The sequence below is a fragment of the Pteropus alecto genome, unplaced genomic scaffold (genome assembly GCF_000325575.1).
Source record: "Pteropus alecto unplaced genomic scaffold, ASM32557v1 scaffold75, whole genome shotgun sequence".
NCBI classification, from domain to species: domain Eukaryota; kingdom Metazoa; phylum Chordata; class Mammalia; order Chiroptera; family Pteropodidae; genus Pteropus; species Pteropus alecto.
Genome location: NW_006440638.1, coordinates 13,475,457 through 13,497,508, shown reverse-complemented (window position 1 = coordinate 13,497,508; position 22,052 = coordinate 13,475,457).

Sequence of the window (22,052 nt, the reverse complement as noted above, 5' to 3'; positions counted from 1 at the left end):
GAAAGTGTGCCAATTGATGCTTGCTTTACCAGTTCAGTTTTCTGGCTTGCCTTAAGTAATTTTAATAAAGTATGTTAACTCTACCAGGGTCTTAAAAGATTTCATGTTCTATAATTTTGCCTTCTTTACTGCTACAAGAGTTGGAAATGAGCCCATGAATTTAATGAAATACTTAAAATAATACTCCAAGAGACTTAAATCTTGATAATTATGCAAGGAGTTGTACTTCAAGTATATTATATGTTTCTAAAATTACAAATTTTGCCTAGAATTCTGGTTGTTGCATTTTAAAAGAACTATGGTTACCAGGATCAAATTTAGTTTTCAAATCACGGATGATCCAAAATGAAATTCATGCAACTAACAGTAGAGAGGGATGGTGCTACCACTCTCTTGAGTTTGCCTTATAATGACTTGGTTTAATTTCCTGTTTTGAAGAAAGAACTTGAATGGAATTTCTTCTTAAGGGATTGTTTGGTTTAAACCTGATCCTCTCAAATGCTTTCCTAAATCCCTCCTTTGAGGATTTGGACCCTGGACTCACCTGAAGGTATCATTTCAGTTCTTGGATGAGAGACACACTCTTCATCATTCCAAAGCAATCCGAGAAAGTCCTTCTCTGTCACAAATGGCACCAGCAAGTATACAAAGCCCACTTTGTTTTGTGGGAAATGAAAACGTATTTTTAACAGTGCATCCTTGGACTGAAATAAGAAAAGCCTCCACCTGGACATTAATGCAAGCCAGAATTATTAACCTTCATAACAATGGTCACCATTGCCATTTATGCACTTGGTACTCAATGTATCTGGGTCTTGTTTCATTCAAAGACACCATACCTGCACTTGCTAGCAACTCTGATCTTGACTTTTTGCTGTTAAACTCAGCTAGGAAAATTAGTACTCAAACCAGAGTGTCTGAGGTCAAGGTCTTCATATTTCTTTTTCCCCTGCCAGTTAGTGTAGCAAAAGACCTTTTTATTTTGAGATAATTGTAGATTCCATCCACCCAAGCTCTTCCCACTTTCTAGTGGAAAGATAATTAATTCAATGATAACAATGAAGAGTCAGTGTCCATGTAAATTCTTTTGGGATTATGTATATATCGGCTTTAGCAATACAGGTGAGGATGACTCATTTTAAACCACAACACAAAAGATATGTGCAAGTTGAGTTATTGGAAAGTTATAGACTGGATATATTGCTCATACAAATTGGAATTTCTACATATTGTCAAGTTAAGCAAACAACTCTAACAAAACTCAATTAATCAGTGTGAGGCTAAACCAAGAGTAATTTAAGATAAAACAAATAAATAAACACCACCAGGAGAAACTGAAAATTATAGTCAAGTAGGATAGCACTGTACATGTATTCTACTCCCATAACTCAGTGATTCCAATAATCAGATGGTGCTTAAATGCACAGTGAGAACATCACAGCTCTGTGAAAGCCTGCTTGGCAGGCAGCTTTCTTAGTAGAATTCTGAATTAAAAGCCATAGTAATCTTCTTCTAATTAATGTATATCAAGTTTTAGAAACTCTGAATAACTTACTTATCAGGTTACTATCAAGTAGCTGTTAATCATACAAAAATCAATGACCATGGAATTACAAACCATTCATCCAGAAGTCCCCCGTCCCCCGCCCCCCCAAAAAAACCCCATATATTTTTTAAAAATTAACTTTTTATTTTGAGATAATCATAGATTCACATGCATTTGTAAGAAATAGTACAGAGATCTACTATACCCTTTACCTAGATTCCCCCAATGGTAAGATCTTGTAAAACTGTAGTACAATATCACAACCACACTACTGACACAGATACAACCAAGATATAGAACATTTCCGTCAACACAAGGATCTCCAATGTTTTTTTTTTTTATAGCCATGTCCACTTCTCTCCAGTCCCACTTTCTCCTTAACTGCAGGCAACTAGTAGTCTGGTCTTTATTTCTATAATTTTCTCATCTCAAAAAGTTAAATCAATGAAATGGTACGGTTTCTAATCTTTTGGGAAACTTCCAAATTGTTTTCCAGAATGACTATTTCTCCAGAAATGCATGAGTGATTCAGTTTCTTTACATCCTCTCCAGCATTTAATGCGGTCTCTATTTTTAATTTTAGCCATTCTGATATCTTATTGTGATTTTAATTTGTATTTCCTTAATGGTTAATGAAGTTGAATACCTTTTCATGAGTTTACTTGCCATTGGTATATTCTCTTCAGGGAAATGTGTTTTGCCCATTTCTTAATCAGTTTGTTCATTTTTTTCTTTCAGTTGAATTTAGGAATTCCTTTATAGTTTAGATATGAGCCCTTTGTTAGATGTGTTTTGCAAATATTTTTTCTCAGTCTGTTGCTGTCTTTTCATCTCTTTACAGGTATTTTGCAGAGCAAAAGTTTTTAATTTAGATGAAGTTCAACTTATCATTTTTCCCTTTTATGGATTACATTTTTGGTGTCAAGTCTAAAATTTTTTTGCTTAGTTCTAGATCTCAAAACTTTTCTTCTATTTTTATATTATTTCATAGTTTTACATTTAATTCTGTGATCCATTTTGAGTTTGTTTTTGTAAAAGGTATCAGGTTTAGTTTGAGGTTCAGTTTTTTTGTGGATTTTCTCTTTCTACAACATCGCTTGTTGAAAAGGCTATCTTTCCCCATTAAATTATTTTTACACCTTTGTCAAAATCAGTTGGGCCTTTTTGTGTGAATCTGTGTTTGGATTTTATAATCGGTTCCATTGATCTATATGTCTATTCCTCTAGACAAGAACCACACGATCTTTTTTTTTTTTTAAGTTTATTGGGGTAACATTGGTTAATACAATCATAAAATTTTCAGATGTACATTATAATTTAACATCTATATATTCTATTGTGCGTTTACAACCCAAAGTCTAGCTTCCTTCAGCTACCATATATTTGATCCTCTTTATCTACTTCACCTTCCCTCTACCTCCCTATATTTGACCCCCTTTACCCCGTCTACCTCCCTCTACTCCCCAACCCCCTCCCCCCTGGTAACCACTAGTCCATTGTCCATGTCCATGAGTATCTGTTTGTTTGTCTTGTTTATTTGTTGCTTTTAGGTTTATATCCCACATATAAGTGATATCATGTGATTTTCAACTTTTTCTGTCTGGCTTATTTCACTTAGCATGATTATCTCAAGGTCCATCCAGGTTGTTGCAAATGGCAGTATCTCATCTCTTCTTATGACCGAATAATATTCTATTGTCTATATGTACCACAGCTTCCTTAGCCAGTCATCTATTGTAGGACACTTCAGTTGCTTCCATGTGCTGGCCACTGTGAATAATGCTGCTATGAACTTCGGTGTGCAAATATCTTTTCGGATATGGGTTTTCAAGTCTTTGGGGGTATAAATACCCAGTAGAAGGATTGCTGGATCATATGGTAGATCAATTTTTAGTTTTTTGAGGAACCTCCATACCGTTTTCCATAGTGGCTGTACCAATTTGCAGTCCCACCAGTAGTGTATGAAGGTTCCTATTTCTCCACATTCTCTCCAACATTTGTTATTACTTGTCCTGTTGATTATAGCTATTCTAACAGGTGACCACACAGTCTTGATTACTGCAGCCATAAAATGTTTTTAAACTGGATAGACTGATTTCTCCTACCTGGACTTTTTCAAAATTATTTTAGCTATTCTAGTTCCTTTGTCTTTCAGTATAAATTTTAGGATAATCTTTTGTATATCTGTAAAAAATATGCTGGGATTTTGATAAAAATTTTATTAAACCTATATAAAAATTTAGGAAAAATTAACATCTTTACTGTGTTGTCTTCCAATTCATAAACACAATGTATCTCTCTACTTATTCAGATCTTTGATTTTTTTCATAAGCATTTTGTACTTGTCAGAATACAAATCCTGTACATATTTTATACAATATTTTTATTTCTTGAGTGATTTTTAATGGTGTTACATTTTTAACTTCAGTGTCCACATGTTCATTGTTAGTATATACAAATAAAATTAATTTTTGAATGTTAAAATTTTGTATCATGTGAACTTGCTAACTCACTTATTAATTTTTTTGTTTTCTGTGTTTTTCATTTCTGTTTTCTTTTCCCCACCTTTTATGGGTTACTCTTAACATTTTTTTAGAATTTCAGTTTTGATTTTAAACTGTTGCTCTAGATATTACATTATATATACTTAAGTTCTCAGTCCACTGTGTCAGAAACCTTATCTCCCTTTATGTTCTATTAGACTTCCCTACTTATAATTGTCTTAAAATAGAACATACACTTAGAACAACAACTGGTACTATAATAACTTTTTGCTTCCATTATTAAAGGTAATTTAGAAAACTCGAAAAGGGAAGGAAAATCTATTGTATATGCCTATATTTTTGCTTAAAGTCTTTCTCTTTCCTGATGTTCTGAGTTTATTATTTTCTTTCAGTTTAGAGAACTCTCCTTAGCCATTATTTTAGTGACAAATTCTCTTTGTTTTCCTAAGATATTGTCTTGATGTCCCCTTTATTGCTGAATGGATATATGATTCTGGGTAGACAGCTCTTTTCTTGAAGTACTTGGAAAGTGTCGTTCTATTTCCTTATTGTCACCACAGTTTCTAATGAAAAATACTCTGTCATTCAAATTGTTTTCCCCAACATAGGAGTCGTTTCTCCCTTGCTGATTTTACAACTGTTTCTTTATGTTTAGTTTTCAGACATTTAGTTTTTTACCATGATATATCTTGTAGATTTTGGGGGAGGTTTATCTTGTTTGGAGTTCGCTTAGGTTCATGAGTCTGTAGGTTTATTGTTTTGCCAATTTGGGAAGTTTTCGGCCATTAATTCTTCGAGTACTTTTTAGCTCTGTCCTTTTTCTCCTCTCTTTCTAGGACTTTGATGACATAAATATTGTAATCCTACAGCTTTATGAGGCTCTGTTCCATTCTCTCTCTTGTTTAAATTGAATAATTTCTATTATTCTTTCTTCCAGTTCACTGATTCTTTCCTCTGTGCCTTCCATTCTGCTGATTTTTAGTTCCACTGAGTTTAAAAATTTTGAGTATTGTATTTATTAGTGCTAAAATTTCCATTTAAATATTTTTTATATCTTGTATTTATTTGCTGATATTTACTATTTTTTAAATTTGTTTTAATTTTGTTTGTGATTACTCATTGAATTTTTTGTTTTTGGTTTTTGTGGTTTTTTTTTTTTTGTATTTTGTACTTATTGCTTACAGATTCAGCAGTCATCTTTACAGGTCAGTAAACAGATTTACCTCATAATTTGTAATGATTCATGATGCTTCATTATGGATATCATAGTTTATTTAGCCACTTCCCTACTGATGGACATTTATGTTATTTTCAGTTTAATTATTCACCTATGTTATATTTTATTCTGGTTATTTTAATTTTTATATTTTATTTTTTAGTGTACCAGGACTTAATTTTGACATTTGGCCTAATGATTCTAACTTTATTATTTCAGAAATGATTGTGATAATATATGTAAACAGTGTCTGGTATATAATAACTATTATTGTCACTATTGTGTTATCCTGATGACGATGATGATGATGATGGTGATGATGATGATGATGTTGGTAGTGGTGTTGGAGATGATGGCCTTCACTATCTTAAAGATAGATATTTTTGTATATAAAATTGTTCCTTAATTTAAAAAGTATGTTTGTTTCCAAAAAGATATCTGTTTAGTTTTACATCTTGAAACCAAAGGTCATTATCCTCTTTCTTTTTAAACCTAATATTATGGTTATGAGTATTTTTCAATGTTATTAGGATTTATGTGGATTCTTTTCTTTGTCTTTTCTTTTTTAATCTTTATTTTTTTAAATATTTTAATTACAGTTGACATTCCATATCATATTAGTTTCAGCTGTATAGCATAGTGTTCAAGCATTTATATAACTTACGGATTGATCTCTCGATAACTCTAGTATCCTCCTGGCACCATACATATATAGTTATTACAATATTATTGACTGTATTCCCTATGCTGTATTTTATATCCCCATGACTATTTTGTAACTACCAGTTTGTACTGCTTAATCCCTACACAATTTTCACCCAGTCCCCTAACTCCCTTCTCATCTGGCAATCATCAGTTTGTATTTATGAGTTTGTTTCTGTGTCATTTGTTCATGTATGTCATTGAAATATTTTTATGATGGCTGCTTTAAACTCTTTATCAGATAATTCTAACATTACCGCCATCTTGGTGTTAACATATATTGATTGTCTTTTTCCATTATTTGAGATTGCCTTGGTTCTTGGTATGCTAACTGGTTTAAATTTAAAAACGGATAATTTGGTATAATATTATGAAAATCTGGATCTTACTTAAATCTTCTGTTTTAGCTGGCTTCCTCTGAAACTCTAGCAACTCCTCTTCTCCTGCTGCAAAACTTTTGAATTTCATTCATGTTGTTATATATATCAGTAGTTCATTTTTTAAAATTGCTTAGTAATATTCCATTATATATATGTACCACAGTTTGTTTATCCATCCACTGTTGAAGGACACCAAGATTTTAAGTCTTCGCTGATTATGAGTAGAGCTGCTATAAACATCACTATTTTGTAATTTTCAACATACAGATCTTATTTATGTTTTATTATATAATACCTGTATTTAAAGCTATTGTAAATGGTACTGTTTTGAAAAAAGTTTTTAGCTTACAATTTTGCATTGCCAGTATATAGTTTGATTTTCTTACGTTCTTATATTCTCCTTGTTCAAATCACTTATTATTCTAGGAATTTTTGTGTAGATTCTTTGGAATTTTCTACAATGAAAATCATGTCATAAACTGTAAATATGGGCAGTTTTATGTTTTCCTTTCCAATGAGTATGCCTTTTTTTTTTGTTGTCTTACTGCACTGATAAGACTTTCAGTATGATGTTGAACAAGTGTGGTAAGAGTAGCCATTTTGCCTTGTTTCTGATTTTAGAGGAAACATTCAATCTTTCACCATTAAGTATAACATTGATAATAGGTTTTCTGCAGATGCCTTTGTAAGTCTGAGAAAGATCCTTTTTATTCCTATTTTCAGATTGTTTTTATAAAGTTGAAAATTTTATATCAATTAAAATGATTATGTGGGTTTTCTTTTTTAGACTGCTAATATGGTAGACTGCAGTGATTGATTGATCTTCAAATATTAAACTGGTGTTTTATTCCTGGGATAAACTCCATTTGGTCATGCTGTGTTACCATTTTATACAGTGTTAGATTTGATTTGCTAATTTTTTAAATGTTTGAAGAATTTTTTTGCTTTCTTTCTTTTGCTAATGTTTTGTTAAGAATTTTTGCATTTATATTCTTGATATTAGTCTGTGATTTTTGGTTATTGGAGCTATTGTTTGGTTTTGGTATCAGGTTAATGTCGGTCTGATTAAATAAGTGAGAAAGTATTCTCCTTTCTTCTATATTCTGAAAGAGATTGTGTAGAATTGGTTTTATATCTTCTTCAAATAATTGGTAGAATTTGCCAGTCAAATCATATGGGCCTAGAGATTTTTTTTTTGCAAACTGTTTTAAATACAAATTCAATTTCTTCAACAGTTTTAGAACTGTTCACATTATGTATTTTATCTTGGGTGAGTTTGATAGTTGTGATTTTCAAGGAAATGGTCTATTTCTTCTAAGTTGTTGAATTTATATGTGTAGAGTTTTTGTTTTTGTTTTTGTTTTTGTTTTTTTTTTTTGCAGCAGTGGCTTATTATCCTTTCAGTATTTGTGAAATCTGTAATGATATCACCTCTCTCATTAGTGATATTGCTAATCTGTTCACCTCATTTATTTTCTTTGTCAGTCTTGCTACATAATTATTATTTTTTATTGCTCTTTTGAAAAAATGGTTTTTAGTGTTAATTGATTTTCTCTATCATTCTTCCATCTTCAATTACATTTATTTCTGCTCTTATCTTTATTATTTCTTTTCTTTTTCTTAGGATTTGTATTGCCTTCCTTTTTGAGTTTCTTGTGGTGGAAATGTAGATAATTGATTTGAAATCTTTCTTCTTTCTTAAGTATTTAATGCTACTAATTTCCCCCTAAGAACTGTTTTAACTGTATCCCACGACATCTTTTCATGATTTATTTTGCTTTTCTTTCAGTTTGAGATATTTCCTAATATCCCTTGAGACTTCTTTTGAGCTACCAATTACTTAGAAATAGGTTGTTTAATTTTTTAAATGTTTGAAGAATTTTTCTGTTTTCTTTTATTGATTTCTTATTCAATTTCATCATTGTCTGAGAACATAGTTTACATTTCAGTTTTTTAAATGTTAAAGTTTGATTCATGACTACAAGTCAGAGTTTGGGACTATGGCCATGGTTTATCTGTTAGTTCAATTCTCACAGTCTTTGGTTTGCTGATTAGATTCAGATTCTTACATACATAGATCAGGGTGAGCCCATGTGTTTATAAATAACTTTGTGGAGTTGCTTTCTCAAGTCCCTTTTTTCACATTCTCTCTGGTCTGTTTCAGTTCCCCTGGGCTCCTCATTTGGCTCTGTGGCTTGATAGCTAGGATTTTAGATATCCTTTCTTATACATATCTGTGACTTCGCCCATGTCTGGGCCCAAGCAGCAAGAGGATAGAAAAAGAATAAAATACAACAGAGGGGTTACCTCATTTACTAGGGATCACTTCTTCACCTATTAGAAACCATCATCCCCTTAAAGTTTTGGTTTCTGATAGCTCCGCCTGAAGTTTCTGTCACTGCCACCATGGGATTGTTTGGGGGACAAGGTGGGAGAGAATCAAGAGAAGGGGGAGAAAGAGGTTTCTTTTCCCCTCATCTCTGGTCAGAACTAGAAGACTTCTCCTGGAACATTATCTGCAAGCCAGTGCTCTCTATGGGGTTTTTATGCTGCATTGTGTATCAGGCAGGGGATGTTAGAAGGGAAAAATGATAAATTGACAAACATTTTGGTGGTGCTCCAAATTCTATTCCTCCCCAATCTACCTGCTACTAATTAGTTTTTGAAGTCCTTAAATAACTGCTCTACACATTCTGTCCAGATATTGTTCAATGGGAGATACAGGGCAGAGTGTGCTTATTCCATCTTACCTGGAACAAGAACCTTAAAACACACATTTTTAAAAACTCATTTAACACCTATCATAACAATTCTTATTACCATACTTTGAGAATCACCAGTCAAAAGCAGTGTAACTCAATTTCCCATTTTTTTCTAAGAAAAGAATAATTACATGTTTATTAGTCATTTAGTTATGACACAGTTACCATTAATTAAAAACTTGTTACCTAAGGTCTTATATTCTCTAAATATCTTTTAAAAACTGTATACCTGGATGATGTTACTTAGTTCTTGGTTTAAATGTACTCAAGACAGTGATTAAAAACAGACTTTGGTTTTTATCCAAAGTTGAGAAAAGAAAAAGTAATCTAAAGTTTGCTTTGTTATCTTTTGCAACTGTACTTTGGAAGACATTGTCCATTTTGTTCAACGTTGTTTAAATAAAACATTCTTCTTTGAATTTCATGTAAAGAAAAGGTTCATCACTTCTTACAAACTCACATGGTTCTTCTATGACTTAAGATTCCTTTTTGTTCTAATTTTTAGGAATATCAGAGCCTCACATATTCTTTCTTCATTTACTCTGGCTCTCTTTAGCTAGGTTTCCTGGAACAGCTTTTCCTCTATCATGTTACATAAGTCTTATTATTTCACACTGATTTTATTAATAGAAGCTAAGTCATATATGAATAAGATACAATGGTAGAATTTTTAGTTTCTTCTTTTCTTTTTCTTGACATTTATTTTGTGCTTTAAAAAAATGTAGTGTTAAACTGAGATGATGAGTTCATAGAATTTTATAACATAGGGATATCTATTTTGTATATCCTTGAAATTCTCCATAATAAAAAAAAATCTAAAAAGTACAGACTATGAATTATTTTCAAGTTCACACAGAATGTTCATCAAGATAAATTATATTTAGGAACAAAAACAAATAAAAAATTTAAAAGTACTGAAATTATACAGAACATTCTCTGATTGTAACTGAATTAAAAAGTAGAAATCAAATGAAAGATGTCTTGTGAAGGTTGAAGACATGCATACACATGTTTGGGATCCAGCAATGTAACAAATAGTTATTACATAATAATTAAATTGAGTTTATTCCAGAAATGTAAGATTTGCTTAATGTTAGAAAATCAGTGACCATAAAGTAGAAAAGTCATATACTTATTTCAACATAGGCCAAAAAAATTTTTGATAAAAAGAATTGAAAGTTATCCTTAAATTATTAATACATATTTGTAAAAAGGTAAATGAAACTTAATACTGAAAAGCAAAATGTTGAAAGCATTTGTTTTATAATCTACATCAAGCATGAGTGTCTTCTTTCACCTTATCTGTCCAACATTGCATTGGAGTTCCTAGACATCCTAACCAAATAAACATAAAAACAGTGTAAAATTAGAAAGGACTAAACAAAACTATTATTCTTGATGATATGACTATGTATGCTGAAAATCCAAATAAATCTGCAGTTAAATTACCAAAATTGAAAAAAGATTTTAATATGGCTGTGAAAAATAAACAATATTGTAAATTCATTAAAGCATTTAAATTTATTTTTCAATTACTGTAGATATTCAATATTATTTTGTATTAGTTTCAGGTGTATAGCATAGTGGTTAGACATTTATATAATTTGTAAAGTTATTCCCCTGATTTGTCTAGTACCCACCTGGCACCACACATAATTATTAAAATATCATTGACTAAATTTTTACATCATTGTGACTATATTGTAACTACCAATTTGTACTTCTTCACCTTTTTCACCTAGCCTTTCAACCTCTTCCCATCTAGTAACTACCAGTTAGTTCTCTGTATCTATGAGTCTGTTTCTGTTTTGTTCTCCATTTATTTTGTTCTTTAGATTCCACATATAAGTGAGATCATATGGTGTTTCTTTTTCTCTGTCTGACTCATTTTACTTATCATAATACCCTCTAGATCCATGCATGTTGCAAATGGTAAGATTTCATTCTTTTTTATGGCCAATTAATATTTCATTGTGTATATGTACTACCTCTTCTTTATCCATTCGTCTGTTGATAGACACTTAGATTGCTTCCATATCTTGGCTATTGTGAATAATGCTGCATTGAACATAAGGGTGCATATATCTTTTCAAATTCATGTTTTTGGTTTCTCTAGATAAATACCCAGAAGCAGAATTGCAAGGTCATAAGGTAGTTCCATTTTTAACTTCTTGAGGAAACTGTATACCATTTTTCATAGTGGATGCATCTAATTGCAATCAAACCACCAGTTCATGAGGGTTCCTTTTTCTTTGGATCTTTGCAAACAATTGTTATTTGTTGACTTATTGATAATAGCCATCCTGACAGTTATAAGGTGGTATCTCATTGTGGTTTTAATTTGCATCTATCTGATGATTAGTGATGTTGAGCATATTTTCATATGTCTATTGGCCATGTGTGTTTCTTCTTTGGAGAAAAGTCTATTCGGATCTTCTGCCCATTTTTTAATTGCATTGTTTAGTTTTGTGTAAGAAAGTGGTCCAGTTTCATTGTTTGTGCGTATCTGTCCAGTTTTCCCAACACCATTGACTGAAGAGAATGTCTTTGCCCCATTGTATATTCTTGCCTCCTTCGTCTTATATTAAATGAGCATATAGACGTGGATTTACTTCTGGGCTTCCTACTCTGTTCCGTTGCTCTGTGTGCCTGTTTTTATGCCAGTACTATGTTGTTTTGATTACTACCACCTTGTAGTATAATTTGATATCAGGTATGTGATACCTCCAGCTTTGTTCTTCTTTCTTAAGACTGCCATGGCTATTTGGGATCTTTTATGGTTCCATATAAATTTTTTGATTATCTGTTCCATTTCTTTAAAAAATGTCATTGGTATTTTGATAGGAATTGCGTTGAATCTATAGATTGCTTTGGGTAGTATGACCATTTTAACAGTGCTGATTTTTTCTACCCATGAGCATGGTACATGCTTCCATTTATTTGTATCTTCTTGAATTTGTTTTTTCAGTGACTTATAATTTTCCAAGAACAATCTTTTGCCTCCTTGGATAATTTGATTCCTAGGTATTTTATTGATTTTGATGGAACCGCAAATGGGATTGTTTTCTCAAATTCTCTTTCTGAAAGTTTATCATTGGTATATAAAAATGCAACTGACTTCTAAATATTAATTTTGTATCCTTCTATCCTGTGATTTTTGTGGAAGCCCATAGACTCAGAACTGGCAGAAAATCTGAGGCTGTATTAGCCTGATGCCCCATAGCTCCCTGAGACCCCACCCTACTCAAAACACAAATTGCCTGTGGTAGGCTGTGGCCAAGAAGCCACCCCTGCCCTGCTCCTTCCTGGGGCCATGCATTCTGTGCAAGCAGCACACCTTGGCTTGTGCGGCCCACACAAGACCCAGGCATCCCAGGAGAGATTTTTGGTGGCAGGCTACAAACCTTGCCCCAAGCTACAGTATTTCTTGAACAGAAATCAGGTGTTTGCAGGCTCAAGGCAGGCAGTGGTTGGCTTTGCTGCAATCTTAGACTTTTACAGGAAGCCACATAGACAGCAATAGACAAAAACTGACACTGCAGTGGCCAGAGGAAATCTGCTGACTATACCCCAGTGACTCCCTGGGTCCTTGAATCACCCAACTCACATACCACCCAAAAGCTCTTCTAGCTGCAGTCTTATGGGAAACTGACAAGCAGCCTCAAGCCTTGAGGTGTACTAGACCATTTGCTAAACTGCCCCAGAATAGGTACAGGGGTAACTGAACTGCAGCTTGCAGCGTTATTTCTCCCACTTACCTTTAGATCCACAGATCGCTTTGTAGCTCCCACCAGGTAGACCCGAGCAATCAAGGCAGTGACTGACTTTGGCCTACTTGGGGATCCCTCCTAAGAGACTACAGAACCAACACACCTGGAGAGCACCAGATTACAACAGAGCAACATCTGATTAGCTCCCTGTGCGGTATACCTAAAAGGTGGTCTCAACAAGTATATAAGTCTGCTGGGGAAAATCCTACTCTGCTGGGTCAGCCTCCACACAGCAACTCATACCCTATGGGCATAGCCAACCTTACAGTTAGTCAGCCTGAGAGTTAATCCCATCCAATGACATGATAACAGCAATCAAGCTTAGCTACAACAGGAGAACACACACAACTCATACAAAGAACACACCCAGAACCCCTGGCACAGGTGATCAGGGAGACTGTGCCACCGGGCAACACAAGACATCTACTACATAAAGCCACCTGGCCAAGGCTGGGAGAGGTAACAAATCTTTCTAACACATAGAAATAAACACAGAAGGACAATTAAAATGAGAAAACAAAGAAATGTATCACAAATGAAACAACAAGAGAAAACTCCAGAAAAAAATCTAAATGAAATGGAGGCAAGCAACTGACCAGAGACAGAGTTCAAAACAATGGTTATAAAAATGCACAGTGAACTTAGGAAGAGAGTAGATAATCTCAGTGAGAACTTCAACAGAGAGATAGTAAGCAAAGAAAAGGACATAGAAACCATAAAAAAGAACCAATCAGAAATGAAGAATACACTAGAAGAAGTCAATAGTAGATTGGATAAAGCAGAAGATTGAATCAGCGAGTTGGAAAACAAGTAGCAGAAAACACTCAATTAAAGCAACAAAAAGAAAAAAAAAGGAAAATGAGGACAGTTTAAGAGATATCTGGGACAACATCAAGTGAGTACCAGAGGAGAAGAGGGAGAGCAAGGCATTGAGAATTTATTTGAAGAAGTAATGACAGAAAACTTCCCTAACCTGGCAGACATTAAACATACAAGTTCAGGAAGCACAAACAGTCCCAAACAAGAGGAACTCAGACAGACCCACACTAAGACCCACATCACAATTAAAATGCCAAAGGTCAAAGACAAAATGAGAATCTTAAAAGCATCAAGAGAAAGGCAGATAGTTACTTACAAGGGTAGCCCCACAAGAATATCAGCTGAATTTTCAACAGGAAATTTGCAGACCAGAAGAGAATGGCAAGAAATATTCAAGGTGATGAAAAATGAGAACCTACAACCAAGAATACTCTACCCAGCCAGACTATCAATTAAAACAGGTGGTGAGATAAAGAGCTTCCTAGACAGGAAAAAGCTTAAGGAATTCATCACCAACAAGCTAGTATTGCAAGAGATGTCAGAAGAATTTCTTTAAGAAGGAGAAAAAAACATAAATATGAATAATAAAATGGAAATAATTATGTACCTATCAAGAACCACTTTAAATGTAAATGGATTAAATGCTCTAATCAAAGTCATAGGGTAACTGAATGGATAAGAAAATAAGACCCATGCATATGCTATCTACAAAAGACCCACTTCAGATCAAATGACACACACAGATTGAAAGTAAAATGATGAAAAAAGATATTTCACATAAATAGAAACAAAGAAAAAGCTGGGATAGCAATTCTTATATCAGACAAAATAGACTTTAAAACAAAGGCTATAATAAGAGACTTAGAAGGACATTACATAATGATAAAGGGATCAATTTAACAAGAGGACATAACTCTACTAAACATATATGCACCCAATACTGGAGCACCTACATATATAAAGCAATTATTGAACTACATAAAGGGAGAGATCAACAGTAATACACCCATAGTAGGAAACTTTGACACCAATGTACAGATCCTCCAGATAGAAAATCAACAAGAAAACAGCGAGCTTAAATGACACACTAGACAAGATGGATTTAACTGATACTTTCAGAACATTTTACCCCAAAGCAGCAGAATACATATTCTTCTCAAGGGCACATGGAACATTCTCCAGGATAGATCACATGTTAGGCCACAAAACAGGTGTCAATAAATTTAAGAAGATTAAAATCATAACAAACATCTTCTCCAACCTCAACGATATGAAACTGGAAATCTACTACAAGAAAAAAAAACTGGAAAATACACAAGTACATGGAGGCTAAATAGCATGCTATTAAACAATGAATGGGTTGACTGTGAGTGAGAAATCAAAAGATACCTTGGGACAAATGAAAATGAAAACACGATGACTTAAAATCTATGGGAAACAGCAAAAGTAGTCCTAAGAAAGAAATTCATAGTAATACTGAATAGTATTACTATTTCATAGTAATAGTATTACTGAATAGTATTACTACTTCATACTAATACCTACTTCAAGAAACAAGAAAAATCTCAAATAAACGATCTAACCTTACACTTAAAAGAACTAGAAAAAGGACAGCAAACAAAGCCCCAAGTCAGTAGAAGGAGGAAAATAATAAAGGTCAGAGTGGATAAAACAAAATAGAGTCTAGAAAAACAATATAAAAGATAAAACCAGGAGCTGGTTCATTGTAAAGATAAACAAAATTGATAAAACCTAATCCAGACTCATCAAAGAAAAAAGAGAGAGGACCCAAAAAATTACAATCAGAAATGAAAGAGGAAAAATAACTACGGACTCCATAATAAAGGACATATATGACAAACCTACAGATAACATAATCAATGGGGAAAGACTAAGATCGGGAACAAGACGAAGATGCACCCTTTGACCACTTTTATTCAACATTGTATTGGAAGTCCTAGCTACAGAAATCAGGCAAGAAACAGAAATAAAAGGAAATCAAATTGGAAATAAAAAAGTAAAACTGTCATTATTTGCAGATGGCATGATACTATATATAGAGAACTCTAAAGATTCCACCAAAAAAAAAATTGTTAGAACTGATATATGAATTCAGTAAAGTAGGATACAAAATTAATATTTAGAAGTCAGTTGCATTTTTATATACCAATGATAAACTTTCAGAAAGAGAATTTGAGAAAACAATCCCATTTGCGGTTCCATCAAAATCAATAAAATACCTAGGAATCAAATTATCCAAGGAGGCAAAAGATTGTTCTTGGAAAATTATAAGTCACTGAAAAAACAAATTCAAGAAGATACAAATAAATGGAAGCATGTACCATGCTCATGGGTAGAAAAAATCAGCACTGTTAAAATGGTCATACTACCCAAAGCAATCTATAGATTCAACGCAATTCCTATCAAAATACCAATGACATTTTTTAAAGAAATGGAACAGATAATCAAAAAATTTATATGGAACCATAAAAGATCCCAAATAGCCATGGCAGTCTTAAGAAAGAAGAACAAAGCTGGAGGTATCACATACCTGATATCAAATTATACTACAAGGTGGTAGTAATCAAAACAACATAGTACTGGCATAAAAACAGGCACACAGAGCAACGGAACAGAGTAGGAAGCCCAGAAGTAAATCCACGTCTATATGCTCATTTAATATAAGACGAAGGAGGCAAGAATATACAATGGGGCAAAGACATTCTCTTCAGTCAATGGTGTTGGGAAAACTGGACAGATACGCACAAACAATGAAACTGGACCACTTTCTTACACAAAACTAAACAATGCAATTAAAAAATGGGCAGAAGATCCGAATAGACTTTTCTCCAAAGAAGAAACACACATGGCCAATAGACATATGAAAATATGCTCAACATCACTAATCATCAGATAGATGCAAATTAAAACCACAATGAGATATCACCTCACACCCTTCAGAATAGCTATTATCAATAAGTCAAAAAACAACAAGTATTCATGAGGATGTGGAGTAAAAGAAAGCCTCATACACTGTGGGATTGAGAATTGGTACAGACACTGTGGAAAACCGTTTGGAGTTTCCTTAAAAAGTTAAAAATGGAACTACCTTATGACCTTGCAATTCTGCTTTTGGGTATTTATCCAAAGAAAACCAAAATTCTAATTTGTAAAGATCAGTGCACCCCTATGTTCATGGCGGTGCTATTCTCAGTAGCCAAGATATGGAAGCAACCTAAATGACCATCAACAGATGTTTGGATAAAGAAGTTATGGTTTGTATATACAGTGGAATATTACTCATCCATAAAATAATGAAATACTACCATTTGCAATGATATGTATTGACCTAGAGGTTATTATGCTAAGTGAAGTAAGTCAGACAGAGAAAGATATATACCATATCATTTTACTTATATGTGGAATCTAAGGAACAAAAAGAACAAATTAAACAAAAATAGACTCACAGGTATAGACGACAATCAGTGACTGCCAGAGGGGAGGGACTGGGAGGAAAAGGTGAGAGGTTGAAGAAGTATAATCAGTAGTTAAAAAATAGTCATGGAGATGTAGAGTACAGCATAGGGAATGTAGTCAATAGTGTTGTAATGGTTATGTGTGGAGCCAGTTGAATGATAGAGTAATCAGGGGGATCATTTTATAAACTACATAGTCTCACCAATGTACTGTATACCTGAAACTAATAAAAAATAAGCATATCCACATAAGGAACATTTTATAGTCAATATGAAATGAAGTTCAAAAGTATTCTTTTTCTCCAGGGCCTGGGGATATGGAAGAAATGGGTCTAGAGTTTCTGTGTGGCATGATGAAAAAGTTGTGGAAATAGATGGTGGTGGTTACACAATATTGTGAATATTTAATGCCACTTAAAATGGTTAAAATGGTAAATTTTATTTTATTTTTTTGTATATTTCACCGCAGTAAAAAAGAGTAATTTTGTGATGTAGGATATTTTACTACTTATGGATATTTGCTACTGATGGATATTTTACTACTATGTGTGTGTATGACTTGAAGTCATACACACACATAGAAAATAGGCACATTAATCAAATATACACAGAGATTTACTAAAATGTTATCAGCAGATGATGGATATTTTACTACTTATTTGTGTGTGTATGACTTCAAGTTTTCCAGATGATATAATCAGCAAAAAATTTTATGAATCTTAATAAGTAAATGAGTCATTGAATTTCTTTAGAAGAAGAGGAGTTTCCCTTTCTAAAGCTAGAGATGACCCCAAATTCCCATTTCTACTGTCCTGAATGTCCTTGTCATTGTAGCAAATGTTTTGTCTGCGTCCTGAGTCAGGTGAGATGTGAAAAATAGTATCAACCTTTGTTGGGATATAAGATGACACATGACCCATTTCCTCTCTTCCCCTCTTCCTTCTCTGCCCTTGCCTATTACAACCACTGAATCTATGGGCTAGTTTGGTTTCCGTCTTATAATGTTTAGGGTCAGGGATGCAGCTTATAGCTCCTCTGGGCTGCCTCTGTGGGGGTGGCTTCATTATTTTATTTAAACTCTCCTTACCTTAAAGGCTTGAAATAAATCGGGCAGAGCCTCAAAAAAACAAAAAAACAAAAAAACAAAATCAGAGCTGGGGACTAAGACTTTTTGGTCAACACTTCAGTTTGTGCATAATATAGTTTTTCCTCTTTCTCACCATAATATAGCATGCCCACCTCCATCAGATTTCCATCACATCAAATCTTTTTTCTCAGTCTAAATCACTTCTTTCAAATGAGTGTTAACCATTTTTCAATTTTCTAATGCAAAGCCCAACCTGGTTTTCCATTTTAATGTATCTTTGTAACATTTATGTTTACATTTAAAGTGGTAAATTTCCAGCTTAATTTCCCTTTTCCTATTAGATGATAGAATCTCTGAAGTCACAGAGTGAGGGTTAACCTGTGTTAATGCCTAGAACAGTGCCTGGTTTATCATGGGGCTTAATATATGTTAGTTTTCCTATACTGGTTTCTAAAGTCATAAACTGAACACACTTTTACAGAGCTGCAATGTCATGCATATTGGAAAGATATCCTTCAGAAAGATTTTTAGAAAGGAAGAAGACTGAAAGTTAGTGAGCCTGTTATTGTTTATGAGCATAGAACTTCAAGGGCAACAGTTGGTTATGCTGTACCCAAAACATCTCCTAAATTTAGGTGCTGGAGAGTCAGTCATTAGGAAATTTTCCAAGATCCAAACCAAATGATATTTTTGTGCTGGATATTTTCCATTTGCCCCTCAAGATCCACCTCCCTAATTCTCTTTAAGCTCTGTGCTCTCAGGAGGCTGATCTACATGGATTCCATCAATGGATTTCCTCGCTGTCTATTTTTCAGTCGAATGCAGCCAATCAGGGGCCTTGCCGAGAGATCTGAGGGTGAGATCGTAATGTTTATTTTCTTTCTTACTTCCTCCCCTGTTCCTTCCTCTTCAGTTTGGTTGTGTCTTTCTACTGAAGGCCACACCTCCCATCAGGCAGTCCTCAATTACAGTTGGAGTTTCCTTTCCAGTTCAATGATGTTCTAGTTCTGTCCCTTTGCCTCTTCAAGCTTGGGCTGATACAGCCCCTTTGTAGCTAAGCACAAGGGTCTATACCACCTTTTACTGGCTTCCCTTATCCTTAGCTACACGTTTAGAAACAATGCTGCACTTTTACTGTTCCATGAGAACGAACCATGTGGGTCTTGCCAAGACCCCAAGACACACATCTCTTGATGTAATTTTATTTTTTTCCCATTATGCCTCATTGAAGAGCTAGTCAAATGGCAGTGTTGGTGTCAAGATCAGGCCTCTTTACAGGATCTTGGGGATGAGTAATGCTTTGTAGCAAAAGAAAGGCATGTGAAACCAGATGGGCTCATGAAAGTGCTCACCCCCAAACCTCAGTGATTTTTCTGATCTTGATAAGTGTCTTTTTGAAATGACTGACCATTGATAGTTTCTATCCAAAGCTTATACCAACATCCAATGAACACAACATCCAACCTGAGAGTATGTAGGACTTTCCTTTCTCTTTCTTTCCTTTCTTTCCTTTCTTTCTTTCCTTTCTTTCTCTTTCCTTTCTTTCTTTCTTTCTTTCTTTCTTTCTTTCTCTTTCTTTCTTTCTTTCTTTCTTTCTTTCTTTCTTTCTCTTTCTTTCTTTCTTTCTTTCTTTCTTTCTTTCTTTCTCTTTCTTTCTTTCTTTCTTTCTTTCTTTCTTTCTTTCTCTTTCTTTCTTTCTTTCTTTCTTTCTTTCTTTCTTTCTCTTTCTTTCTTTCTTTCTTTCTTTCTTTCTTTCTTTCTCTTTCTTTCTTTCTTTCTTTCTTTCTTTCTTTCTTTCTCTTTCTTTCTTTCTTTCTTTCTTTCTTTCTTTCTTTCTCTTTCTTTCTTTCTTTCTTTCTTTCTTTCTTTCTTTCTCTTTCTTTCTTTCTTTCTTTCTTTCTTTCTTTCTTTCTCTTTCTTTCTTTCTTTCTTTCTTTCTTTCTTTCTTTCTCTTTCTTTCTTTCTTTCTTTCTTTCTTTCTTTCTTTCTCTTTCTTTCTTTCTTTCTTTCTTTCTTTCTTTCTTTCTCTTTCTTTCTTTCTTTCTTTCTTTCTTTCTTTCTTTCTCTTTCTTTCTTTCTTTCTTTCTTTCTTTCTTTCTTTCTCTTTCTTTCTTTCTTTCTTTCTTTCTTTCTTTCTTTCTCTTATTTTTCAAAATAAATTTTTGGGGGTGACATTGGTTAATAAAATCATATAGGTTTCAAGTGTGTACAATTCAATAATGCATTATATATATGTTGCATTGTGTGTTCACCACCCAAAGTTAACTTACCTTCTGTCACCATAAATTTGACCCCAATTACCCTTATCTATCTTCTCCCTCTCCTCTTTTTCTCTGGTAACTACTAAATTGTTGTCCATGTCCATGAGTCTCTGTTTTTTTGTCATGTTCATTTGTTGCTTTTAGGTTTATATCCCACATATAAGTGAAATCATGTGGTTCTCAACTTTTTTTTGTCTGACTTATTTTGCTTAGCATGATAATCTCAAGATCTATTCATGCTGATCCATTCATGCAAATAGCAGTATTTCATCTTTTTTTATGGCTGAATAATATTCCATTGTATATATGTACCACATCTTCTTTAGCCAACCATCTACTGATGGACACTGGTTGTTTCCATGTCCTGGTCACTGTGAATAATGTTGCTATGAACATCAGGGTTTATATATCTTTATGGACAAATGTTTTCAAATTTTTTTGGTAAGTATCTAGATGACAGATTGCTGGATCTTTTGGTCATTCTATTCTAAATTTTTTGAGAAACCTCCATATTGTTTTCCACAGTGGCTGTGTCAATTTATATTCTCACCAGCAGTATATAAGGGTTCCTTTCCCTCTACAAACTCTCCAACACTTGCTATTACTTGTCCTATTGATGATAGTCATTCTAACAGGTGTGAGGTGGTATCTCATTGTCGTTTTGATTTGCATTTCCCCAATAGCTAGTCAAATTGAACATCTTTTCATTTGTCTGTTGGCCATTTGTCTGTCTTCTTGAGAAAAGGTCCTCAGCCCATTTTTAATTGGATTGTTTATTTTTTTTTATTGTTGAATTGTATGAGTTCTTTGTATATTTTGAATATTAGGCCTTTATTGGTGGTGTCGTTTGCAAGTATCTTCTCCAATTCAGATGGTTGCCTCTTTGTCTTGTTGATGGTTTCTTTTGCTGAGCAGAAGCTTTTTAGTTTAATATATTCCCATTCATTTATTTTTGCTTTTACTTCTCTTGCCTTTTAGGTCAAATTCATAAAATCCTGACTAAATCCGTGGTCTGGTAACCAAAACAGAGCGCGTGTTTCCTATTTGTGGAGTGCCCTGTTACTCAGTCCACAAATCCATTGCATTTAACCTTCAAGACTTTCCATGCAGTAACTATTATTACCACTTTACAGATGAGGAAAGCAAGCTCAGATAGGTCAGGCAACTTGCCTGACGTATACAATGAGCAGAACCAGCATTCAGACATAGGCCTGAGGCTCTGAAGATTTTATTATTAGAGAAATAGCTTTGAAGATGAAAACCTCATAGTTAAGTCCTGGCTCTCCTGCTCTGGTTGAGTGACTTTAAGCATCTTACCTAACTTTTTCTGAGCCTCATTTTCCTCATATATAAAGAGGATAAAACAGTTTCTACATTACAGGTTAATCGTGACCATCAAAGAAATAACATGGGGGAAAGAATATTTTTAAAATTCTTAAGGGCTGTAAAAAATATGATTTACTCCTTTGGCTGTCTTTTTCCTAATTCGCTTTGACCTTGGAAGTAGTGAATCCAATTCCATGAGAAAT